Here is a 26,803-nt window from a genome sequence, read left to right on the forward strand (position 1 = left end):
AGCAGTGTATGCAGCCAGATCTCTTTTTTTTCAAAATGGTAAGAAATCTTTTTTTTTTTTCTTATTAACCTGTTATCCATCCTTATTCCATAGCTTTAAGCTAGCTCCTTTGGTTATTTAGTAGAAGTTTCCATGACACATTTAACCACACTGGACTGATGTCCAGAATCATAAATATGTCAGAATGACAATAACTGCTTCAGAGAGGCAGAAATGTAAAATATGCAGCACTTTACAATTAGGTGAAGATTTTGCTAAAACATTCACTCCTTCATCAGGCATTGCAAGATGCCTTTCTTCTCTACTGTTATAATGGAAGTATTCCTTCTATCTAACCATGCTTCCAGATACTGCAGAAACATTGGTTTTGCTACATGTCATGTTCAATAAGGAAACCTTTTTATTATTTTATCTTTATTTTGTCATACAGCCAGGACAGAGAAAGCTTTTCAAACTTTGGTTATACAAATCATCTTAGGTATGACATGTTAGATAAGTACTAATGTACTATACATGATAACAACAATGACCTATGCATTGTCATTACTTTAAGCTCAGACATAACTACATGCAAATATCAAAATCTATTACATGTGGCAGTAACACGAGGTATAGAAATTTCCTTACGTTCCTTTAATGAAGTAGATCTGCTATAATGCTGAGCAACACATGCATTCTCCAAATATGGAATATAAAGCTGAAGAAAAGAAAAATTCTTGCACCAAATTGCAGGTAGCTTATGAAATTTGGGTTCATCTAGAATTGCAACCACATCATTCTCTTACTTTGCTTTAGCTGATTAACTCACCCTATTAAAACACGCAGCAACACCATTATCATTCTCTTTGGGACAGATGCAATGTCTCCCACTGCCAATGATGTAGAATTGTATGGCTCTGAGACAATTCAGAATTAGTTCTTTCTATATCTTTCCGTTTCCATCTACGACCTCCCATCACCTTAAGGGAAGAGGTACTCCACAGGATCCAGTCTAAATCAGTCAGGATCAGGCTGAAGACCTGTCTCCAAAATCTGATTGACTGCACCATTGAATGTTCCCAGCTGACTCCACAGCTGGAGTCAGGACTGTAAGATATGTACTTTATCTCCATTTTCATGACCATTCCTTTAAAAAACAAAATTGTTTTATATTATCTGGATGCCTCTTACAACTACCTCTATAGGACCTGGCAGCATTTCTTCTGTCTACCACTTCTTTAACAAACTTTGCAATAGATTAATGACTGTTTTGACTAATACCACCTATATAAAACCCCATGAACTAGCTCTGTTTCATTGCATAAGGTAATCTGGCAACCCATCCCACACTCTGCTATTTGCCCTGTACATGACTGCCACCTTACAATCAGTACTCATGCATCTTTCATTCTGCCATGTCTGTACAACATGACTAAACTGAAATTATCTTTAGTTACCTGTCTGAACCAGATGACACATCTGTCAAGTCTATGAACTGCTTCATTGCTAAAGACCCCAATAGAATAATGTCACTCTGCTGACTTGTACACTTCTCTTCCTGTGCAACCCAATAAATTCCATGGCATCTATTCAGAGTTTTAACTATGGCAGTGCAAATAGGGGCTGCTGCTATGGATGCAAGCTGTTAGGGGGCATGATTGGCAGTTGACGATGGTGCATACATGCAAAATCAGCATTGATTTATGAAACAACAAAGATATCATGGCTTCATAAATGAATGCCAATACTGCATTTGTGTTCGTGTTTGAAACAGTGAAGCACTCATTGTGAACTGATAGCTGTAGCGAGCTGTTTGTGACATTTGTAGTAAAGCAGCTCGCTACAAGTATTGCTACAGTTTTAGATTTTTTTTCAGCTTTGTGAAGACATTTTATTTTTGTAGTTATTTATTTACTTATTTATTTTAATCCTCAACTTTGAGTTGTATGGTGCCAGTTTATTGAACTGTACAGGGTGTCAAATCACCTAGTTTGTTTCACCCCATTTGTATCTTCAGCTGCTGCAAAGTTTTACTATCATCTACCACCACAGGCACCACCCCATCAGCGTGCCTACCTTATGCATACCAGTCCAATATGTGTACCATTTGGGGTAGAAAGACTTAATGTCAGCTAACAAAGCAGCACAAACTCCACCATCTCAGATTCTCCATTGAGCTTTTTTTCCTCTGTTTTCTCCAATGCTAGACCCATCCCCTTTGGGGAAACCTTAAGTTATAACTACTGTAATGTTTCAGCAAAGCATATGTCCTGAAGTGAGGAAGACCTAGGATGCCTTCTTGCCTTCCTATATGAATCAATGCTTTCTATACCCTAGGTCTTTTATTCCCCCACAGGAAGCTCATCATTACTCTTTGGATTTAATTTAAATATCATGATATATATGTCACTGAAATATGCTGAATAACATAATATATAGAAGAGGCATAGTACCCACTGTCACTATCGTCCGCAGTTAAGATAAAGGTAATGAAGCCCTGGTATTGTACAACTTCCTCAGCCTGGAGAGCAACCCATCATAATTTGCTTTAGTCATGGCAAAGGCCTTACATAGCCCAAAACACCTGAGTAATTCACGATTTCCAATACCTCCAAGCTGGACTGATGGTATGACATCTATCCAGTACATAGGAAAGGACTAGCTCCAGTTTATGTTCAGACAGCGTATCAAAACTACCCAAGTCTTCTGCAAGCTTACATAATATCTTAGGCAGACTTGAAGTAAACATCATGCAATCATTCATTAAAAAATATAAGTAAAAAAAAAGATTTTTGTAATAAAGAATGTTTTTATTCAATCACTCTAAAAAGTAAAAAAATAAGGAAGAAGAGTGAAAACTCTGCAAAGAAACACAGACAACTTGATTTCAGAAAAGCATTTGAGGTTGGTTTTGCTGATTGAGATAATAAGGTACCAGAAGAAGTAGTAGGAATCAGAAAAAAACAACCTTGATTACTTTTCTGAAATCATCTTGTCTGCTTCCTTGGCAGCCTAATCTCTCAAGCCATCCTGAGGCAGTATAGGAACTGCTTCATGTTAAACAATACACTATTATTGTCTAACACAAAATATATCTGTGTGAGATGAACTTGCATGCATAACTAGGGAGCAGATCTCTCAGATCTTATCAGTAAACATAAACATATATGTTCAGAGGTAGTCAAAATAAACTACCCATAAACTACCCAAGACTTCCAAGAGGCATAGTTGGACACCTCAGTCACACCAGCATTTATGCCTATTAGCACCAAATCTTCATGTACTGTTACAAGGGATCACCAAGCTAAACAAGCAGTGTCCTTAAAGCAGAGAGACTAAAACAGGTAATACCAGAAATGTTCTCATTATTAGTGACTCCACTGGCAGGCAGACAGACTCTACACTCACTAAACTGGCAAAGGAGAGACTAATGGTCAGCTGTCAATTGTGCACCAAAATTAGGAACATGCTGAGGACCCTCCAGGCACTGAAGCATCCAAAATATGAATATGACCATGTTATTGCTCATGCTGATGTGAACAGTCTCAGGGGATTCATCTTAGAAGTGATGTTGAGAGATGTGGTGGACCTCTATGCTATTAAGAAAGAAAAATATTTTGTATTAAGAAGTATAGTACCTTCAGCTTGAAGGATGCCTAAATACAAATTAACCATCACTGGCTTCAATGACTGGCTATGCAAAAATTATGTCATTCTACAGGGATACAGTTTGTAGCAAACAGACTTTACTGCTTTGCCAGGGATGGGCTAGAACTGTCCTTTACATGTTTTTGTATGGTGGCATCCTTTTGCACCTCTCTAGTGCCTTTTTTGGGAAGCTGAAGCAACTAAACATTCTAGTCTTACAAATTCCAGTCTTCCAGGCACCAAGGTGGCTCTGCTCAACACAAGAAGCCTCAGAATATCTGACTTGGAATCTTTTCTCTAACTAGAGAACATGGGTCCATATTAGAATGACGAAAGCTGAAGTCCACGAATGCCATAACATCAAGACATAAACGTCGATCTACGAAAACAGTGAAAGATGGAAATGTCGAATGACTTTCTGTGGTCAGCAGGGTGATCATGGGGATGACGAAATATATCCTTTTCCCCACTGTAGTGTGGTCTTGGTTCATAGCTTCATAGGTTGGTACTAGGCTATCAGCCCGAGGGCCTATACAAGCCTAGCCATAACAATTCCCTGGCTATTTCTTCCCACACTATTTACTTCCCTGGACCCCTGCCTAGCAGGGCAACTGATTCAGAGTTGCTATATATATATGTAGGGGGGATGGGGGGCGCTGGGGGTCTTGCCCCCCTGCAAAAACGTTTGGAAAATTGTTTTACATTAGGATTGTTTAGTTAGGTTTAACTTACCTGTATGGCACTGTTGCTTCTGGGAATTCATTCGGCATTCTGACTTTCGACATTTCTGTCTTTTGCTGTTTTCGTAGATCAGCATTTATGTGTCAATGTTATGGCATTCGCGGACTTCAGCTTTCGTCATTCTAATATAGACCCAGAGAACACATGCATTTGTGTAACCACTGAGATTCCCAGTTCCAATGTATAGAAAGTACTCCTGTTCTGGTGCTCACTGCTTATAACTTGTTTATGACCAATAGTAGTGGCAGAAGTGTATCTATATTAATTAGAAATCTCATACCTAGATTCCATTCCAAATATGCTCAGCATTGATTTAGTACAGATCCATATCACTCTCAGTAAAACACAGCTTTCACCTTATCAGTAATTACTTGTCCCTTTTCATGCCCCAGGAGGAATACATCAAATGTTGAGGCATTTTCTCACAGCTAGATGTCAAACAAAATACCTTTTTATTAGGAGACTTTAACTGCCTGTATATATCATATATCAGCTTGGTCCACCTACATATCTTGACCCTGACTTTCTCAACATCGACTCCAGATACTTGGACCGAATACTTACTCACTCCATCTATCACCATACTGGATGCAAACCTCTTAGGCATTATGTTAACTAACTCCCCTGCTCTCTTTTTAGCAGTACACGTATTCCCTTCCAGTTGAGACAGAACATTTACCCATTACCTCCTACTACCAGACCAGTCGCCCTAGCCCCAGTAATCTATCTACAGTCAGGGACCTCAGCAAAACTAACCAGCTAGATTTTTAGTAACCTATTCAAGAACTTGAAAGGCATGGGCCTCGGACTAGGATTGAACTTTATACCTTCTGTGTGGGAGGTGAAGACCCCAAGTCCTTGAACATTGATATCCAAACCCTACCCAAGGAACATTATGACCTATTAAATCAATGTATAGCAACTGCCTCTTTCCATCATAAGCAAAACCATAAATACATCAAAAGTCCAATCTTGTGAGGCAATATAATTGACAAATTATACAAGAAGTATAAGCTTATAACTAATGCCTGAGGAGGGATTTTACTCCATGGAAATCATTCAATTAAACTTGATCAAAAATAGTAATGAACTCAGGAGTACTATGAAGACACCAAAGCTACCTATGAGCGCAAAATAGTCATCAACACTAAAGATAACCACATGGCCATTTTAGCTATATACATAAAATATGCAACAATGCCCCACTTTGGTCTGAACATACTGTAAATGGGGCTGTCCAAATCAAACAAAAAGTACAACCTAACATGTTGCTAATAAATTTTACTTTAATTTTTTTCCTCCTACTATGACCTTGGCCATCCACATTAGTTCAGGCCAAACCCTAGCTTTAACATTGCCTAAGACTCAACCATCCTGTCTAATAAAACAAACACCTGCATGAGGCCAGACAATATACCTGTTATAAGGTTAAATTTAAGGCATCACTTAGCCAAACCTTTCCTAAGCATCTTCAAAGTCTCTTCACAGGATATGTACTTGAAGAATGGAGAAATGACATAGTAATCCCCCCTTCACAAACTTTTAAAGAAGTTGGATAGTACAGTAAAAATTTGCAATTGCAGAGAAATATGTATACAGGAAAAAAGAGTTTGAGCAAATAGGATACTTAAAAAGAAGACTCCATCTAAGCAGCTACATCCTTTCTAGCTATATCTAACTAGAAGAGTAACTGGATTTTATCTACTCTGTTTAATTTGCAGCACATTGCAGGCAGTGACAAGAATACAGAAATAACTCACTTTTACAGAGTAGCAAGCTGGTCCCTATTCTGCAAAGTCCTGAGCAACACTCTTGCAAATATTGAAATGATGGCTGACAATTCGAGTCTCTGGAGATATGGTTATTCTATATGACCCTGGAGGGATATATTGCAATGGGTCCACAATGGGAGGCAAATCCTCAACAACATTCAGTCAAATCCTTCGCTCCTCAATGAAGTACAGCATATGGTACTTTCTGGAAACTTCCCATGAGCTAATGTCTTTGAAGTAGTGCTGTCTTTTTTAGTTAACATGCTTGTTTTTCTCTTTCTGACTAAGAACCCCCAAACAGGAACACAAAGGAAGTGAATTACAGATTTAGAACAAACAATCACTTATCCAAGGTAGATGGCTTTCAGCCGAAGAGAAGCTCAAAGTCTTTCAGTGTACTTCATACAATTAAGGAGAGCCAAATAGTTACATTTTCACCCAGATATTTTTTATAGATCTGCTGTATATTTTATATTTTGTATATATATATATATATATATATATATATATATATATATATATATATTTGCTGTACTTTCAGTAAGAACATACTTGCAAGCACAATTGTAAATCTTATATAATCTGCAGTATATTGCACAGAAATGTCCATTTACTTTTCAATAGAATGAATTAATGCCATTTCTGATAAAGTGTGCCATTCATTTTATGACTTCATGGTCTTAATGTTTTGCATTTGTTGGCAATAAAATTCAGTTTACTAACAGTGCCTGATTAATACATAAACCAGTTTCAAGCCTTGCTGAAGTTTAAAAATAACTGTGCAAATAATTAGAACCATATCCAAAATAAATAAATAATTGTGGGTTCAGTAATAAGTCCTGAACTATATCTCTGAAAATGTGAAGCCAGTCAGATTTTTTTTATTTTTAATTTCTGGTCCTCACTCTGCTATGCCATGTAGCCATTACATTAATTAAGAGACATTGGTTGTCTAAGTACTGTAGGTTGTATATAAACAAGGAACCATCTGATCAGTCAACTGCCTTAGAAAAGTCTGGGTACATGGTATTTCATTTTTCATTATTGAGACCAGGACCCCTGTCATATATTTGTTATAGACTGACATGAATTCCCCTGAGTAAAAGTGTACTTAAAAACATCATCATGTCCACTTTGTAGAGTAACCACTTTAAGAACAGGCATTCCTGGAAGGTGCTGAAGAGGGCACTGGGCTCAATTTCAGTAAAAGGAAGAAGCCGTTTAGGTCACTTATTGTTTGAATTGCTATGGGTAATGCAGGGAATTTGTCTGAGGGTTGATTTTTTTCTTGACTGATATCAGCTTGTATTCTCATTGTCCTGAGTCAAGCCCCTTTTAATTGATAGTTGTCTTTCTGTGATGCTAGTGTGGTGTTAGGAAACTCATGAATGCATTCAGCATCTTAAAAACACTTTTGTTTTTTGGAAGGAGCAGGTTCTACTTTTTAGCATGGGAGGAGTTACACAACTGTTTGAGACAGCAGCAATCCCCTAATGAGGCTAAATGACCAGCAAAAATGACATAAACACTTAATTTCAGTTACATTGTTACACATCCTGCTACCTTGCATATTTCCCTAACAAAAATAATAATAATCTAACTGCAAAGTGACAGCTCACTTAAGTTACCTGATCCTTTGCTTTTCCTTTTTAACAACTTTTTAAAGGGATGGGGAATTGTAGCTTCACAACAGATCAATTGATGATGCAGATTAGTAAGAGTGTAAGAAAGAAGACTAGAAATGTGCAAACCCAGGCAGAGGGGAAGATGACTTAAAAATTAAAAAATATATATATATATATCTATATATCTATATATCTATCTATATATATATATATATATATATATATATATATATATATATATATATATATATATACATACACACACACACACACACACACACACACACATATATAAATACATAAATATATATATTGCTTTGCTGTTTTCCTTTGTTACTTCTTTGGACACTCCCTACTGCTACAAGTCTCAATCCTGCATGTAGTTACTTGGCATTGAGCATTATTTATATAATAAAACACAAATGTTACTGTTGTTGTGGTTATGTAATTATTGTAAGCATATACAAGAGAAGCATAAGCTGTCCTTTTGCAAGTAACTATTGTAAACATGTACAAGCTCAGTGTGACTTACTATATTTCATAGAAATGACGCATAAGTATATTGTCTGCTTCTGTCTGCCTTTGCAGCTCTTAAAAAGAGCTGCCAAAGATCCCCTTGCAGCTCTGAAGAAGTGCAAGGGAATTTCCATGCCACTATACATTTTAAAGTGATACAAAAGATGTCTATATGCAGATTAACAGGATTATGAGAATGCAAGATCAATCAATGCTACCTCTTTCCAAGTACAATCCCAGCATACATAGTTTCACTAGGAGCAGATCTAGTAATTTAGTACTCAGGTCTAATGTTACCTGACCTACAAGCAAGCAGGCTAACACTAATGCATTTATTAAAATTTAGACTTATTTAAACAAAATGGGTTGGGAGGGTGGCCTAATGGTTAAGGTGTTTGCCTTGCAAACACAAAGTGCAGGGTTTGAGTCTCACAAGGGACAATTGGCTAGGCTTAAAATGTCTTGCAAGGGCAGTTAGCTTAGTACTAATCTATGAACCTATGAACATGAAATGTCAGAAACAAAGAATGACATCACTGTTCTCTGACGTGACTACAGCAATAAAATAAAAAAAACTAAATTAATTGTTTTATATGTCCATATAACTGAAATAAACAATGTGTAGTATATGTTTTAACTGGCATATATTGTTCCATGTTAACTACTGATCCTCATCACTGCCTTGTAACAAGACATTTCTCCACTCATCACTTTTTACTTTTCCTTTTTTGCAGTGCTTCCTCAGGTGTCTTGTTCCTCTAAATAATGTATTCTTACTCTCTCCCACCATTATCAGTGAAACACTGAAAGTATAGTTGGAATCACTAAATTTATATTTGTTACACATTTTTTCCTGGGTTACACTATGATTAATAAAGGTGTGATGTGTCTGTATTGCTGAATCTTAAATGACTCCTCAAAATAATTTTGCTGATTGAACAAAGTGTCCAAAAAGTGGCCAAAAATCTCTGATTAAGAGATTTTAAAAGAGTTTCCATATACTCAAGTATATATTCAAATTACAGTACTATAAATTATGTATTATTGATTTTACACAAAGTTAATTCTGGCAAAAACACACCCCCTTCCCTTAAGAGTCAGACTTGTCCTATGGTGCTTGCAGCTAATTTTGTGTATTCTTGACTGTATAACTAGATAGGTTAGCAGTACAAATCTCACAACAGTGAACATTAGTATGTGGCTTCAATGTCAGTTACATGAGCTTTCTGAACACTTGTGCTGCATCAACTTCAATTCAGGGGAAGATTTTAACATGGGAGAGGATACTCCCATCCCCTTATCCCACTTTTAGCACAAACATCATCTGTCCAACCCATGGATGAGGTCAGTATGTTAAAATTGCACACTGTATCCTTCAAACTTGATGTTCTCCTGTGGCACTTACAGTCAGACAAGCTTGCAGCTAATTCTGTGTTGTACAGATTGTGTAAATGGATAAGTTGGAGGTTCAAATCCAGCATAGCGTAAATAATGACAGTGTATGTATAGTCATGTAAAATTGTGTCTTTGACAGCATTCCTTATATAAAATTCCACGTAGGCTAGACAACATATTTTGCTTGACAAAGGATTACCCTATCGATCTGCATTACCCAAGGCAATAAAGATTTTTGGAAACAATCTGCTTACAGCACTCTTTCAAAAAACAACTGCATCAAAATAGTTGTGTGAGTTGCCCTGTTATGCTGGCTGTTAATACTGTGCTCTGTAGACTTTGTAAGTACAAAGGGAGAAGGTGGTTTGAATCCAGCGATGATGAACTACTGTCCATAGGTGTTTGGCATTCTGTGCAGAGAAGGCTTGTAATGCATGTATTATGTGTAGATGCATAGTGCTCCTGTGTCTTTCCCATGATAACTACTAAGGCTTTTCCTGTGGCATGAGGGAATGAGACTATATTCTGTATGCTTGTGCATTATTAAGGCATTTGTTTAAATCCATGATTATCCACACTTTGTGCCTGATTGCCATTATTCCATCACAGTGACAAGTGTATTAGGCATCTTGTGTGTTTGGATATACCTAGAAGCAAGCAATATTGTGTGAGTAACACACATATAGCAACACTGTTTTAAAGAAATGACAGTCACACATTTTCCTTGCAGCAAGAAAATAATGTCACGGCTTCAAAGACTAAAATATCTCACACTTGTAGCACCAGTTGCATTGTAGTGCATTCATTCTTTCTAAAATCATGTAGCTGCTGTCATCACATAGTAAGTTTTCAAACCCACATTGGCTGACTGTAAGTATTGCCTGTCCTAATGCTGTTATGCATAAATGACATTCCCAAGTGGTACAATGTGTACAATTATAGTGGGAAAAACCTTCCCTAGATCTTTTATCTCATACAAATTGCAATGCAATCATATGATGTAATGACTTCACATAGATCGAGTTTCATAGCTTTGTTAAGACTTCAACTGTGGTGTATGTGATTCATACACAAGTTTGTAGTCAGTGGAATTATATAACTTGCTATTCAATTCCAACCAAGAGTAACATTATATTAATGTGTTGACATTACATAAACAGCACTGCATGAAGTAATTATTCTCAGTTTTTATTTATTTATAATTAATACAAATAATATATGTCTGTGTTGTTTACATGTTATTATGGCAGTACTCATTGTAATGTCTTGTGAGCATGCCAAGTATAATCATGTATTACATGTGTTCCACTTACAAAAGGAGACCTTGAAGTACTGCAAGGTCATCAGAACTATGTTGTCATTTGTCACTTATGTATTTTTATTGATATTATAGTACTATTTATGATGCACATGTATAAAAAAAGATGCTTGTCCAAGACATGTGTCAATGTAATTTACCCCCTCATTTATGGTTGTCCAGTGACAAATGTTAAAATACATCCTTTTCAGCTGTACATGACACAGCTGCTATATGGCTCATACCTTGCTTATATAGGATGGAGTGGAGGATACAGTAATGCAGTCAGTTATCACACATGCATTCCCTCTGTATACATGTCATATTCAATAACTGCACTGTATACGAATGGTCCATAATGTATCCACTGTCCTTGCTAACTATTATCTCAACTTGGCATATTATGTTTGTCTTTTCGGCTTTTCCTGGTTAGGGGTCGCCACAGCGGAACTCCGGTCCGTTAATGATTGGCAGTAGATTTTTTTTATGGTGCCGAGTTGCCAGCCCAATGCCCAACCTTCAGCAAAGGCACGCCCATTCACGCATGTCTTTCCGAGGCCACTCGACCACGGGGAGGACATGCAGACTCCACACAGAAGGCACTCCAGCCGTGAATCAAACAGGAGAATCTCTTGCTATGAGGCAACAACGCTACCACTGTACCACCCCTGCTTCAACTTGGCATATTATCAACATTAATATCACATGTAATCCTCTTTCTTACAATGTTGCATTGTGTCTCTTTCACATCCATTGCTAGCATGTCTGTTTTTAAGTTATATACATGGGTAAACAATTGTAAACATGATTATTTATTATTACCATCAGTATGGGCATCTTCCTAAAGAAAAAACGTCTCTTTCTGGCATCATCACATTTGAATGCATTAAATGTGTACCTTGTTTTCATTTGCTCTCCCTTCTTAATTACCCCTGCACTGTTTGTATTGTATTCTGCATAAATTATCCTTGTTCCACATCCTCTGCATCTACCTGCTTAAAAGTCACTTGCCTTTACTTTGCATACAGGCAAGTATTTTTCTTTGCATTGTGTGCTCATCCCTCCAGTACCATTTCAAGGCCAGCAACACTGTTGCTAGCCATGAACAGTGCTTGGAATCATGTAAGCACAATGAGCAGCATGCATATTCAAGGAACACTACTGCTCAATGCACTAATGCGCTGCAATTGTGTAGGCTTCGCGCAAAGCATACATGATTGTTAATGAATCTCAGAGAAAGTCTGTTAATATGCTGTTTATTAAATAAACCAAAAGTATCTGGCTAACACATTATTTGTAGTAAAACTACGTTAGATTCCAGCTCTTAGACCTTTTACTAGTGGTATCAAAACTCCAAACCAGGACTCCCATCTTAGACCCAACTGCTACAGCCCTGATGCATCTCTTTTTTACAAAAAAACACAACATGCTCCTTTATACTCTTGAGCACTGACTTATGTCATACTGGTAGTTTACTAGCTTTATAAAGGTGCTAGTACCCAGCTGCTTGTCATTACCTGGGACTCCAGGTAATTCTCTTAAAAGCGAACAGTCTCTAACCCATGCTTGAATGAATTTCCCTTTATCCAAAACTGTCTGTTATTCCAAATCCTCCATTAAACACAGTCCAAGCTCTTGCTTATCAATTGACCCTAACTTTGCATAGATTTACCATCTGCTAGGCACTTTCCCTTGAAGCCATAATGCTTCTTTATTTTTGCATATTGAATGAATTGAAAAAGGAGTAATGTCATTCAAAAATTCTCCTATTGAATCAGATTTACCCGTTTCATCAAAACATATTACACCTTCAGAAAACCAATACAAAGATTATTATCTTTAAGGCAACCATTAGCTTCTGATGAAAGTAGGGCAAGCAAATGATTCTGATCGGACAGGAACTATTATATCACTCAAGTGTAATATATCATATATGAACAAAAATAGAACATTTGGTTTTATATACTTCCCGGCATAAGAGTGGGCAGGCCTCCTAAAAACTAAAAAAAAAAATTATTAGAATAGCAACCATTATTCTGAAAATGAAACAGTTTATTAATTTATTTTAACATACCCCTGTTACATGGCCAGTTCTCGTACAAGAAAAAAACATCTATAGATGTGAAATTAAGTCCACTTTTTAATCAGATCTGTTACCTTTTACTTTTTATGGTGACTCTGACCCTCTAGTTAAATTTGGTTTTACAATCAAAATCATTGATATTCTGATAATAGAATTGGATTCCAAAAAATAAACAGCTGTCTAACTTAAAGTATGCCTTTTATAGCCTCACAACAGTATCATACTCTAATATGTTGCATCTAAAATCCATACAGAGCCATATCTCTGTTTTTCATGTTCCATACCTTTTACATCACCGTAAGCTGCTTTTAAACTTAAAATGGCTACCGGTCCGTGATTGTTCCAATACAAAATTGTTGTTGTCATATCTAATATTCAACCTCCTAAATAATTTACCTGTAGTAATCAGCATATTAAAAAAAGACTGACAAATCAGTCTCAGAAATCAGTTTAGTCCATATAGTTGATAATCCAGCTCATTCATGTTCAGCAAACCACTCATATTACGAGGCCCTGCTCTCTGAAATAAAATTAGTTTCATTACTCATACATCAGATAGTCATCACTTTTTTTAAAGCTTTAAAAATCATCTCATCTTATATACCCCACTGCACTGTAACTGCAGTATTACATAACTCAATATCCTCTGCTGCAGTTTCCAGAAATAACTTGCCAACTAGCTAACTACTGTTTCTTCATTTAGGAAGCAAATGTTGTCATCAATGGGCCAGTTGGCCAAGGATTTGTATTTTGTATACATGAAAATATTTATAATAATATTTGGCTGTTTTTTATTATTTTACATCTACATGATCTGCTTCGCATTATATTAACACTATAGTTAATACATCCTCTGAGTACAGACACTTACTTTTGTCTTGACACTGTTTAGCTGTGACACAGATTTTGTTCAAACATTCATGATGTGTGCATGTTTCATGTGATTCTTTATTGCAAGTGAACTTCAGGTCACATCTCGCAGGTATTCAGTGGATAAAACAACATAGCTTGTAATCATCCTGGTTCCAAACAAAACTGAATTAAAGTGAAATTTATGTGAATATAAGACATGCATTAATCACTTTCCATCAAGATATGAGACAAAATTAAATCATGTTCAAGGTATCTTATTCAGCTTTCTTAAAGTATTTATTTTTACTGGGAGAAAGACTTTTGATGGGTAGTGGACTGGCACATTTCAGTGCCTTGCTTTATAGCAAACCATGCTCCAATGAGCCTGTGCAGATGAACGTTCTTCAGGCAACATTTTCTTATACTGAGGTAAGTTTCTCACACTACCTGTGCAGGGACTCCCACGCACTCCTTAAAGTAATGTAATAACTGTGAGGTCACAAATCCCCATGTTAAGTTATAAAAGTTGTTGACATGTTCTGCTTAATTACATGGGCTCATTGGATCATATTTCAATGAAAAGTGAAACAAACAAACAATAAATACCCTTTTGATAATGCATCAGACATGCAAATAAGTCTGTGACATAAGGGCCTATGAATCAAAATGCTGCAGTAATTAGTGTCTCAGACAGAAAAGGCAGTGCCTACATTGTCATAATGCCAGGGCTAATGGATATCACCGGAGGTGGTATATGCTGTTTTATAACAGAATGTAGCAGAACAACAAGACAAAATAAGAACAGTGGGCCATGCTGAAGACTTCAAATGGCAACATAATCTGCATGGAAATATATACGGACCTACTTTCATGATACGGAAAATAAAAGGAAAATGAAAGAATATATTCTTAGTTTAGCAAAAAAAAAAGTGAGAAACATTGTTTACGAGGTATTTACTTTATTTATTTACTTATAATTTGTTAACCTGGCGAGCTGACTGGTAGATTTACCTTTCTCGGCTACTTCCTGGGACACAAGTGCGAGAGGTTAATTACAGCAGATATGAACAGTTCAGTGTCACCACTCACTTATTATACTTTTTGTCAGTGGCGTGGAAACTGAATATCTATAGAAAGAAATAATGCAGACACAGGGAGAACAATCAATTCCACATGGACATTGATCAGAAGTTAGGATTGAAACTGAAACCGCTTGCTGGAGAACATTTCAGTATGACATAAAGTATGATAATTCTTGATGGCTCATGATGGGTAAACCTTCAGCACTGTAATTTAGCACTATAACAAAAATGAACAGTCTTGTGGTTGGTGTTCTCAAATAATAAGGGAGAGAGGATCTCACTTCCAGATATAGAAAGATATTTTGAGACTAAGTGATTACAAAACTATGTGGCTGTCCATTAACATTTAATCTAAATGCACATTTGGAATGAACCTCACTATTCTTAAGCACTAAATGAATCACATGGTCAGTATAGACATACATTTGGGTGCAACTTGCATAAATTCTGCTAAATGCCGCCTGCTGCTGCTGCTGCAGACAGCTAATATGCATAATAATGACCCAGGCACTTATGAGGGAATTGTTCACTTATCCAGCAAGTAATTAAAGTTTAAAGATGTCATGGTAACTTCCTTTTAATTTCTTCAAGTCTATTGGGTTTCTAATACCATGATGGGAATGGACCCCATTCCTAAGTCAATGTATGATTAAAGTTCATGAAATTAGTATTGTTCCAGTCTTTGATGTTAGTCAGAAGTGCTCTTCGCAACACCAGCAATATGCCCAGTAAGGACTCCTTCTGCAATTCATACGGCGTTACATGTATTGGTAATGCATCTAAGTATGATAGTAAATTCTTTTTTATAAGACCTGCTGGTCCTACTACTACTGGAACTGTCTGGGTATCCTTCTTCCACATTGCTGTAATTTCTGCCTGCAAATCCTGGTATTTATGACTTTGTGTCTCTGTACGTAAGACACTATACTCACTGGGTGTAGCTACAGTATTTCAATGATAAATGCTACTTTTGTCATCTGTAACATTTGTGATAAGGGTTCTGGTATTGTAGTTCTAGAGAGCTGGAATACAATGCTTATACAAGCAGAAGGTTCCTAAGAAAACACCTGTGTAGTGAATCAATATGTGCTCTTGTTACAAGATACTTGTTTAACAGATATTGTATCTCCAGTTAATGCTTGAAATAGTAAATAATATTACATGAAAGACGGCCCAGGCATAATTGATTTCATTTATTTTTAATTACTTTTATCCATCACATTAATGAACACATGCCATAAGTTAAACACATTAGATGAGTGAAATCACAGACAATTCTGGTCCTTCAAATAATAGTACATACAAAACCTATTTAGAAGACTTAAATATATAGCTAATATAGGGTCTGCACATGAATAAAAGGAAACTCCCAAAGTCTTGAATAGTATCACAAGGTTTGCCTCCATGAGAACCCGACTTTGCCAGTCTATACTCATAGTTAAAGAGACAAGCATTAATTTCCCCAGGCATCATGTTTTCAGTATTTATTCTGGATATGGAAAGCCATTTTTGGATTAAGTGATTGCTAAAGGCAGCAAGACAGCTTCTCTTCTCACCATATGAACCACTGCAAGAATTGGATACTGCGTTTCTGTCTCAAAAAAAAGGTGTTTGTGGCTTCCGATGAGTGTAAGGAGAATCTCACTTCCCATACCAAAGAGAGTTTCAGTTTTACCAATAGCTCTGATTCCTGAGGTCATGAACATGTGGAGGTTAATGCAGTGCTTCCCTATGACATCTCCAACAATGGTAATCTGCAGCAACCCATAGAGTCAATAATGTAGGTGATGTGATATGCCACTACTGATGACATTTTAACTTGTATAAGCCAGGTGGGTCTTGTAATGCCATTAACTCAACAGTATACCTCTTCACTGCTCCCGTGACCATGATATCCTAAACTGGTTTACTCAGCCAGCTTTTAAATCCCAGATTGGGGGAAGAACAATGCACAAGCAACATTTTTTTAAGTGATGCCTGTAGAATGTTGTTGTTTTGGTCAGTTAGCAAAATGTCCACACCAACCATGCATAAGAATGAATGGGCAGAGTAGGAACCCCTCCTTTGCCTAATTCTGAAATATCTACCTCAAGCAATTCTTTATATTGAAAGAAAGATTTGGTAGTAGATGGGAAGGTGTCCCCCCACAGCAATGGTCCAATTTTATTCTATCCTTATACCTTATAACTTTTTCTAAACTTATACCTTAAGATAGCTTGATATACAGTCCTGTGGACTTAACTTTAACTTGTATCCCATCATCTTATGAATCATATCCACAACTTTCTTTTCCAGCCATAATAACATTTATTTCTGTGAAGAGTCTTAATGTAAGATTTCGGAGTTGGGAGTGCTAGCCATATGCAGACTTTATACACACCAGCTATTAATTTCTGCTCTTATTCTTACTCTTCTCGTACTGCCCCACACCTGTCATAGCTGTACATCATGTTTAACAGAGCATCATTGTAATAATTAAATCCTGTATGACGTATAGTTACAGACCATTAAGATAGCTTCAAATGCAATGTTCTTCATATATAACTGTAAATATCTTATGACAACTAAATATACTAATATTTTGCATGTAAGATTTCATCTTTGCTGTGCCTGTATTTATTATATTTTATTATATAATATCCTTGTCTCTGCATTTTTTCCTGAGCTGAACCTGAAAATGGTCCATTTGGATTAGTATTCTACAAATGAAAGTAAAATAAAGTAAAGTTGATGCTACTCGCTTGAGCAATGATTGGCAAATGGTGTGCAAATTATTTGTACACAGAGTGACCTTTTTATTGAATAACTCATATCTCTAATTTACTATGCTTAAATTACAGTTGTGCTCTGATTCTTTTAGAAAAACCAATTTGTCTATTTGCTTATCTATTTGTTTACCAGGTACCTAGGCCAGTCTGAAGACTATTTCAGCCATTACTCAGGCTCCTAATAATCTCATGTATTTATTTATTTATTTATTTGACATTTGTTTACCAGGATAGTCCAACTGTGTTACATAACTCATTTTCAGTGGAGGCCCAGGGAGAAAAGCTCCACTATAAAACGTTGTTACACATATTATACACGGGTCCACATTTATACCTTTGTTACACATATTATACAATAGGTTACATATATAGAAATACATCAATGGATGAATTATAGGCAGGCACTTAGGGTTAGCTTTGTAGTAATAGTAGAATATTTACAGTTGACATTCATACACAAATTGATATAAACGTAAATTGTATAGCAACGAAAATGACACTAACAAGTATAGGAAATACAGATTCAATAGGCAAACAAAACAATGAAAAAAAGAGTAAGATAAATTGTAATAGTAATTATGAAAAAAGTGTAAACAGCCATGCCATATTTGAATGCATATTTTAGAAAATAATATAACATTCACAGTGGCATGTTGAAGCATTCAGTAATGAAATACCTACTTCATGAGAAGAACAGTACTGGTTAGTGTTAAGTAGGTGAGGAAAGTTGTTGTCCAGTGTCTCTAAAGGATCTGTTTTCATGTTCAGAGAAAGAGTATTTTTTGACTGTAGTTGGAAAAGCTAATAGTGTTAATTGATTATGAATATCAGTAGGTAGTTGGTTGTAACAAATGGGTCCAACCTTAGAAATTACTTTTTCACCTTTGTATTTGTTAAAAGGTGGTCAAATCAGGGTTGGGGATTTGTTGTTGCTGATTCTAAGGAAGCAAACAGGAGTTCTTATGATTAGTTTTGCTGCTAATTGGTGTGAGGGTGTGGGTGGTCATTGCTGCTGGCTAATCAATTTTTAAATGAGGGCTGCATGCACTAAGTTAACCTCCCCATGCACTGGTAGTTCATGAGATTTCTGACAAAGAAGGCAATTGTGAGTTCTTTCGAGGGGTAAGTGAATGTACAAATCTCGTTTTCAGCAGTCCCAATCACATTTGGGTTATATGCTGAATTAAGGATGATAAAAGGTAGTATATATGTATGACTCAAAATGATTGATGAGAGAAACAGTGATGAAAGCCATTGACCCTCGAACCTACCTCTGCCATACTACCTCCCCCCCTGATACCTTACCCAAATCGGGTATCATTGAAAAAATCATCAAACATCAATCAGCTCATATGGTCAAAGTGATGGCTGCAAGAACCCACAGGGTCAGTGAGTCACAGAACCCACAGGGTCAGAGTCATGTCAGACTGTCACAGTCAACAAACATCCCCACAAGTGGGTGGCTCTCTTGTTTGGCATCTACTACTCTCCAAAAGTAAAGCAAACACAGGGAGGTTATGGCAGACAAAAGCAAACGATGACACTGCACAATAAGTATCAAACTGGGAACACTGACACAGATGAGATCCTTCAGAGAGGTCCCAGAGAAGGGGATAAGCCAGTGCCAGAGCCACGGCCTAAAGTTAAATGCCAAAAAAAAATGTCATACCCTCGGAAAAAACAAGGTTACTACCCCTAGCTACCAAATAGGTGGCAATCCACTGAGCATACAGAAGAAGTTATCAGGGACTGGGGACCCAGGTTGATGTCTGGGTAGTCTGTCATTCATAAGTAGTTAGTAGTTATTGCCCAAGGAATCACTTTGGGTGAAGGGTTTCTCATCTATCAATCTTTCTCAATCAGTCATAGTTTTCCTTCTTCTCATCAGACCAATGATTACAATGATTACAATGCCCCCCCCCAATGTATGTGACCCACTTGCAGCAGCAGAGCAGAGAGGCCAAAAAAAAAAAAACAAAAAAAAGGAAAAAAAGGGTCTCAAATCTCTCAACTGCCCAACTGAACTGAAAGAACTCAGCAGCATTCAGTTGCACAGCGCTGACAGTGACCTTTTTGCCTAACACAACATACCCCCATCAAAGAAAGATTTGATATGCTTCATTCTCAAAAAAATCAAAAATCCAGATCCATCAGAGCCACAACTTAAAGAGACACAAACCTTGACACGGGGTTGGCTGGAGGGGATCATCACCCCAAGAAGACTCACCCAAATATTGGAACAAAATAAAACATGTGAGGGAGGGCAGAGAGGTAGAGGCCTTGTTCAGCCTTCTTCTTGAATAATGGAGGAATGGGATAGAAGATAGGGGATTACCTACCTCAGTGTCACTGCTCGATGGAGGCACAGCAAAATAAGTTAGTTCCCCCAGTTCACTAAAGGGTGGTAGGTAAGCCACAAACGATGGGGCTAGGGTAAAAAAATGCCCGGGGCAGATAGCCTAGTATGAACCTATGAACCTATGAACCTATGAACCTATATTCCAGTTTGAATAATAAAACACTTAATAATGCAACTTTTCTGGTTTCTGAGAAAACAGGTTAGAAGTTCTGTTACATAGTTTCATTGTAGAATTATTATTTTTTTCTGCTTATAATTTAAATGTTTGCATTATACCTAGGAAGAAGCCAAGCTACTTGTTCAGGGAAGCATAATAAGTATCATTATTTAAGTGATCTTTAAGAAGGATGGGGGTTGCATTTTTAAATTCTATGCATTTATGAAAGTCATGATGGATAACTTGTTGGGATTAATGATTCCCGCTTTGTAATGTCCAGTTCTATCATGTGTTAAAACTAGGTTGTAGTTTTTTTTTTTCTTGTAATTTGATAGATGATTTGTCTGACCTTAATAACAATAGCTCATCTGCATGCATGGTTAAAGGAAAACCACACCCTAAAACTGAAAAAAAATGTTTTTCATCAAATCTTGACCTTTTCTACATTGGGTTGGGAGGGTGGCCTAATAGTTAAGGTGTTTGCCTTACAAACACAAGGTGCAGGGTTTGAGTCTCACAAGGGATAATTGGCTAGGCTTAAAATGGCTCGCAAGGGCAGTTAGCTTAGTATGAATCTATTAACCTATATTAATTTCTCTGTATCAAAGTAAGCAGCTGCTACTATTTTCTAATTTGTTATACCCTAAAATAGCCTGAATGGGGCTGCCGTGGATAGCATGATTTTAATTTACGGTCAACGCCCTTGCCTCCCTGATGACATTTTAGAGGGACAGAGAGAAATTCCTATGATGAGAGGGTCGTTTACTGCAATAATCTCTTTTATTAGCCTACAACAATACTGTGACTGCCTACTTTTGACTGTCAGCATCAATACATATTATTCATTACTTTATTTCCTTTATTTTTTTATTTGTGGCCATGTCTGATTCAACATTTTAAGGGATGTTTGAATGACAGGCTTGAAAATGTAGCTGAGTTAATTGTTCTTTTCAAAGCAGCACCTGTAATTTAAGTGAGCGAAATCTGACCCCTGTGATTAATAGGTGTTATTTGGGCTGATCTGGTTTGTGTTACATTCACAGTTTTTAATAGTGTAGCTAGAATTATAGTCTTTGATGTTAATCTTCTTTCCTTCCAACTCACTGACTGGTCTCCACAAAACACTGTATGCAATGTAAAAATGCTGTAATAAAATACCAGAAGAAACATATAATTTTACAAAAAACACAATGTAGAAAAATGCAAAATCAGATAATGGTAAGAAATCAGAAGAGTAAGATGAAAATATTTCTTTCTTTGTGGTACTCAGAGTATGATTAAAGGGAAAGAAAACACATTTATGCTACAAAAAAGTGTGGGTTGCATTTTCTTGTTCATTTGCAACTGAAGACTGAGCTTGATATACTTGCTTTTTTCAGACTCCAGGTTACATTATTTATCTGCGGTGTGATGCTGGCAATATGTGACTAATAAAAAACATTTAAATGCTATTGTTTAAGAACCATTGTTTTCTTAATGGCTCTGTAGTTAGATTATGTGACCTAAAATAATTATTTTGCCACTGTCAATGGCCTTCATGATGTAACAGATAATGAGACAAATATAGGAAAGAAAGACCAACAGAAATAAGTTCAGACATAAAACAAATGGAATGGTTATCGAATGATGCTTTTACTGTATGTGATATTTTAGTATTGGATTATAGGGAAGAAGAAGAAAAACTTAACATCTGGGCAGGGTTCACCTTTAAATTAAGTAAGGTTAACTCTTGGTTGAGATTATTAGGGAGATGAGAGTCATGTGGGATGCCACTAATGAATGCTCCAGTGTCAGAGAAGGAGGTTCTTATACTAACCTGGTGAGTATTATTTGTAAGATAACTGCCAAGCCATAAAACAACACCTGTCTCAATGTGCAGCTCTTCTAGTTTGGTTAATAAGATAGAATGATAAACCAATTTAAAAGTTTGTACTTTATTTATGAAGATGCCACCAGTGTGAATGTTAGACTTTGTACTGTTTTGAAAAGTGTCAGAAACTTTGCATATTTTTCTTAGTGTACTAATGCCCTTGCAGAACTCATGCTGTACGTTGCAAAATAAGCCATAAATGTTAACATGTGCTGTGATCTGGCTGTAGATTAATTTTTCAGCTATGCTTGTGAAAATATATATGTTTACTATAGGTCAAAAGTCCTGTGCTGGGCATAGGGTGGATAGCTTTGCAAGGTAAATATTTAAGGCTTGCATGAATGGGGTTGAAGATGTCTGCTTGTAAGTGATACTTATAAAGAAAAGCTAATAGTTCAAAAGATGAACTGTCATCTTTACAAAAGCTGGGCACTGCTTGAAAATTTTGGATCTTGATTTTCTCTCAAGTATTTAGAGCTGTCTTATGGACACTTTTTAGGCAGATATCTTTGAAGTGAAAGGTAACATATAGTTCAAACTGTATGAAGCATGATAGGCTACTAGCGGATGCTGCTTGCCAAGGTGCAGATACCTAGTTAAAACTTAATTAGAGGGATGCAAATGTTTTGGATGCAATAAAGTATTTGGTCTTGTTAGTGAAAGTGCTGCTAGTAGTAAAGATCGGATGATATTGCATATATATTATAATCCTTGCAGTTGTTTTACTGATTTCTGTAACAACTTAAGGCATTAGGCAAGTTGAACAATTTGTTTTCACAAAAGACTGATTTTGCAGCATGTGTTGTTATTCTATTAATTTTTTTCTGAGCTACAAGAATTGTCCATGCTTGTCATTGTGTAAAGTGTGTTTTTTTCCAGGAGAACCATACTTAGCTCCTTTTTCTGAGAAGTAGTTTTATTTTTGGAGAAAATCAAGGTCAGTTTTGGGTCTCTGATTCTCCTGAGTTTAGTACAGAAGAGCTTGTTTTGCAATCAGGTTAAGTTGGTTGGTAAGGCAGGAGTAGGCAGCCTCGGAGTTTTTCTCATTTTGGAGTGGTGTCCATTCAGTGGTCTCTGTATCCCACTGTTGTCTATATATTCCGGAATAGTTCTATCTGCAATGTATTCAGGAAGAGATAAGAAGGTTTTGAAGATTGGTTTGAGAAAATAGAGAAGTGGTCACCTAAACTATTTTCATACCCTGAGGATCTACAAATTAAGCAAGAGATAATCTGAAATTTACCAGCTTATGTATAATTGTTTTATTGCAGTGCTAGTATTGGAATGTTTTTTCATAATACTGTTTTATTCCTGTGGTAAAAATTTGGGGCTGTTATATTCAGTTCTCTTCTGAAAATCAGCTCCTGATTCCGTGGATCTTTTCTTTCATAACAAAACGAATGAATGAATGAATGAATGAATGAATGAATGAATGAATGAATGAATGGATAAGATTAGGATAAGTAGGTATGACTACAGAGTTGATACATTCAAAAGTAAGGGTTCTAGACTACAGCAAAGCAGACTGACAAAATAGGTCAAGTTGGAAAACACATCTAAATTTTCAAACAGTATGGTATCCAGGTGATAGAGCTATTGAACAATATACATGAAAATTGTCACCATAGAAACATGTCTTTGAATGTAACAAATACAACATTAGATAAACAAGAAATAAAAACATTGTTTCTGAATGTCTCATTAATAGTTATGAAAGGTTGTGCATAATTTAGGAACCATTCATAAAACCCAGGAAAAAAATGATGGTGAAGAATAGTATCTGTTAATGCAGATGTAAGCAGTCAGAAAAGAAGTGGCTTGTGTAGATGAGCCGATAATCATTTGGGGTAAGAAGGGAGATAAAGCATTTCTAGACACATGTAGGAAGAAAGGAAGCTAGAGATGGAGGGAGGAATAGTGAAGATAAAATAGATAGCAGGGCTACAGAAAAGGATGGTGAAAAAAGGAAGCACAAATGACAATTTTGTTCATTTTCATGAAAGAAAGTTTTTTGAAAAGAAAGTAAGGGAAAGGAGATTTACTAAATCCAGCCAATAGAAATGCTTAAGAAAATGGGAATGATCCCTATCCCTTCACTGAAGTAAGGTTCCTGAAAACCTCCAAAAACCAAGCATCTGATACTACCACAGACTAACCTCTTTAAAAACTGTTAGAAAAAAGGTAAGTCCCCTAAAGATTTGAAGTGGGTCAATGTGATTTTACATCATAATAGGAGAAGACAGACTGAAGTTGGAAAGTATTGATCGGCCTGATTTCAGGACTATCTGAAAGTAAGAGTGGAACTGGACCCGTAACACTGCCCAAGACATGGATACTCAAATGAAATATCATGTCATGCAAACATAGTGGTCATCTGATATTAAATAAAAAAGGGAAAAATGTCTGTTGGCATGGCATACATAGACATCAGTAAGATATCTGACATGGCACCAGAAAATAGATTAGTAAACACATTTTGAAGACTTTGGCTATGTATTTCATTAGCATTGTAATTTATTTTTTTATTCATTTACATTTATTGGGGAAACTCTGACTGGGTAAAGTACTAGTAGAGGCCCAGGGAGAAGAGCTCCAGAAAAAAAAAGGAAACAATATATAAAGTATTACATACATGTTCATAGTAATGCATTTAGTAAGGTGATATTTGCTTTAGTTAATTATAAACTAATGAAGCACTTTGCAAAACATTAAAAATAAATTCACAGTAGCAGTATATAGACACAGAAGAAAACCAAAAAATTAAGAAGTATTAAACATCATGAGTCAGACTAGGTATTAGGTAGCTATTAAGATATAGAGAACTTTCGTAAATTGCGTTTATTTCAAATGAAAGGACTGCAACCAGTGAGGAATCACAGTGGTCATTGTTATGGTCATAACTGTAATGAATGGGAATTTTTGACAGACAGGATTATCAAGAACAACATAAACAGGTGATGATCCTGTCACTGCTACACGGTATGTAATTATGATTGCCATCAACTTCAAATGTTAATAGTTCATGGCAAAAATGTTATTATATGAAATGAGTATGCAAAGTAGTTCAGCTAATATTTATGTAAGTTTTTCTTTGTCTAATGGTAGTCATGCGACTTATAAAAATGCTGAGAATCTGCTCCATGAGTCATTTAAAATGTTTATTCAAGTTACAAGAATGAGCTGCTTAAAGTTTCAGAGAAGTGCATTGAGCTGAAGTTTGTCATTGTTTAACCAATTTTTGGATTTAATAGTATGAGTGTGCTGCACAAAGAGATCATAGATCATTTAAGCAAAGACTTCAAATTCCATGAATAAATTGTACTTCCAAATCAAATAGCTAGTTTATTTGTAAAAACAATTAAAGAAGTACTCTGCCTGATAAACAGAGGCAGACTGTTCCAGGACTTAGCATCGCTAGGAGATATGAATTTAACTCTCAAGGCCTTTTTATATTTAAGAAATTGAAAACTATAAATACATACTCTAGATTATTTATTGGTCAGTAGCATATCAATACAATAAGAGCCAGAATTCTTTGTCATGGAGAACAGAGTGTGCTGTACATAATCTGCCTCAAAGCCAAAGTAACTTAATGAACATAGACTGAGTTTTTCTAGGCATGTACTGTAAGACAACATTTTACAACCAGTGATTCTTTTCATAAACTTCATTTTAACACTTTTATCAGCTTTAGAAGAGGAGCAAGAAGAGGAATTGTATTCTATAATGGGTCTAACAAAGGTAGTAATAATTTTAACAGAAAAACTTGTCATCCTAATGTTGAGTTTTTAAATAATAATTCCATAATATACTTAGCTTTTGCTTTAACAATACAAGCGTTATTCTTATATTGCAAGTTTGAGCTGATGAATCCTCCTAAGTCATTGTTTTTAGAGATTTTATAAACTGCAATAACACTCAAGATAAGGTCTTGATCTGATCTAAAAGTGCAAAGTACATCGCATCACTTTTTTCAGAATTAATATGAAATCCACTTTTGTTTAACTTCAAGATGACACATTTAGGTAGTAACATGTCCAAGTGGCATGAAAAAGTGATGGCATTTAGGTTGTACTTTGTTGAACTTGGGTAAGTCCAACTCTGCTGAACTTTGTATAATGTGACCCATAGGATACCACAGTCAGGTGCTATACAGAGACAGCTGACATAATCTGACATTCTCCTGATTGGTGAAAAATAGCACTACTGATGACATAACCAGTTGTTAATGTGCTCTGATTATCCTCAGGGCCTTCTGTGTAATGTTATGCAGGCCTACATTCACCATTTAGTATGTACATTATAAAAGAGTTTATTCATTTTGGTTGTGTTATGACCATCTTGCTATGATAGTCAAATAATTTATCTACTTAATGTTCTATAACACAATATAAAATGTTATCCACATTTATCAGCATACTGTGACATATTATTTAGAACTGCATAATATGGTGGTGATATTACATATCAGAGGCATATTGCATAGTGATATGGTACAGTAGAGAAGCACATGGGTCACCATGCACTTCACCTTGTACCTGTTATTATTGTTTTACCTGTTAACATGTCATTGCTCATCATCCTGGAGATGACAGTGGTCTAGGTGAGGTTTGTGTAATAGTATGTTATAGGTCACATTGTACAACATTCATGTGTTGG

This window comes from Protopterus annectens, chromosome 8.part0 (assembly GCF_019279795.1).
Source record: "Protopterus annectens isolate FY-2018-M chromosome 8.part0, PAN1.0, whole genome shotgun sequence".
NCBI classification, from domain to species: Eukaryota; Metazoa; Chordata; order Ceratodontiformes; family Protopteridae; genus Protopterus; species Protopterus annectens.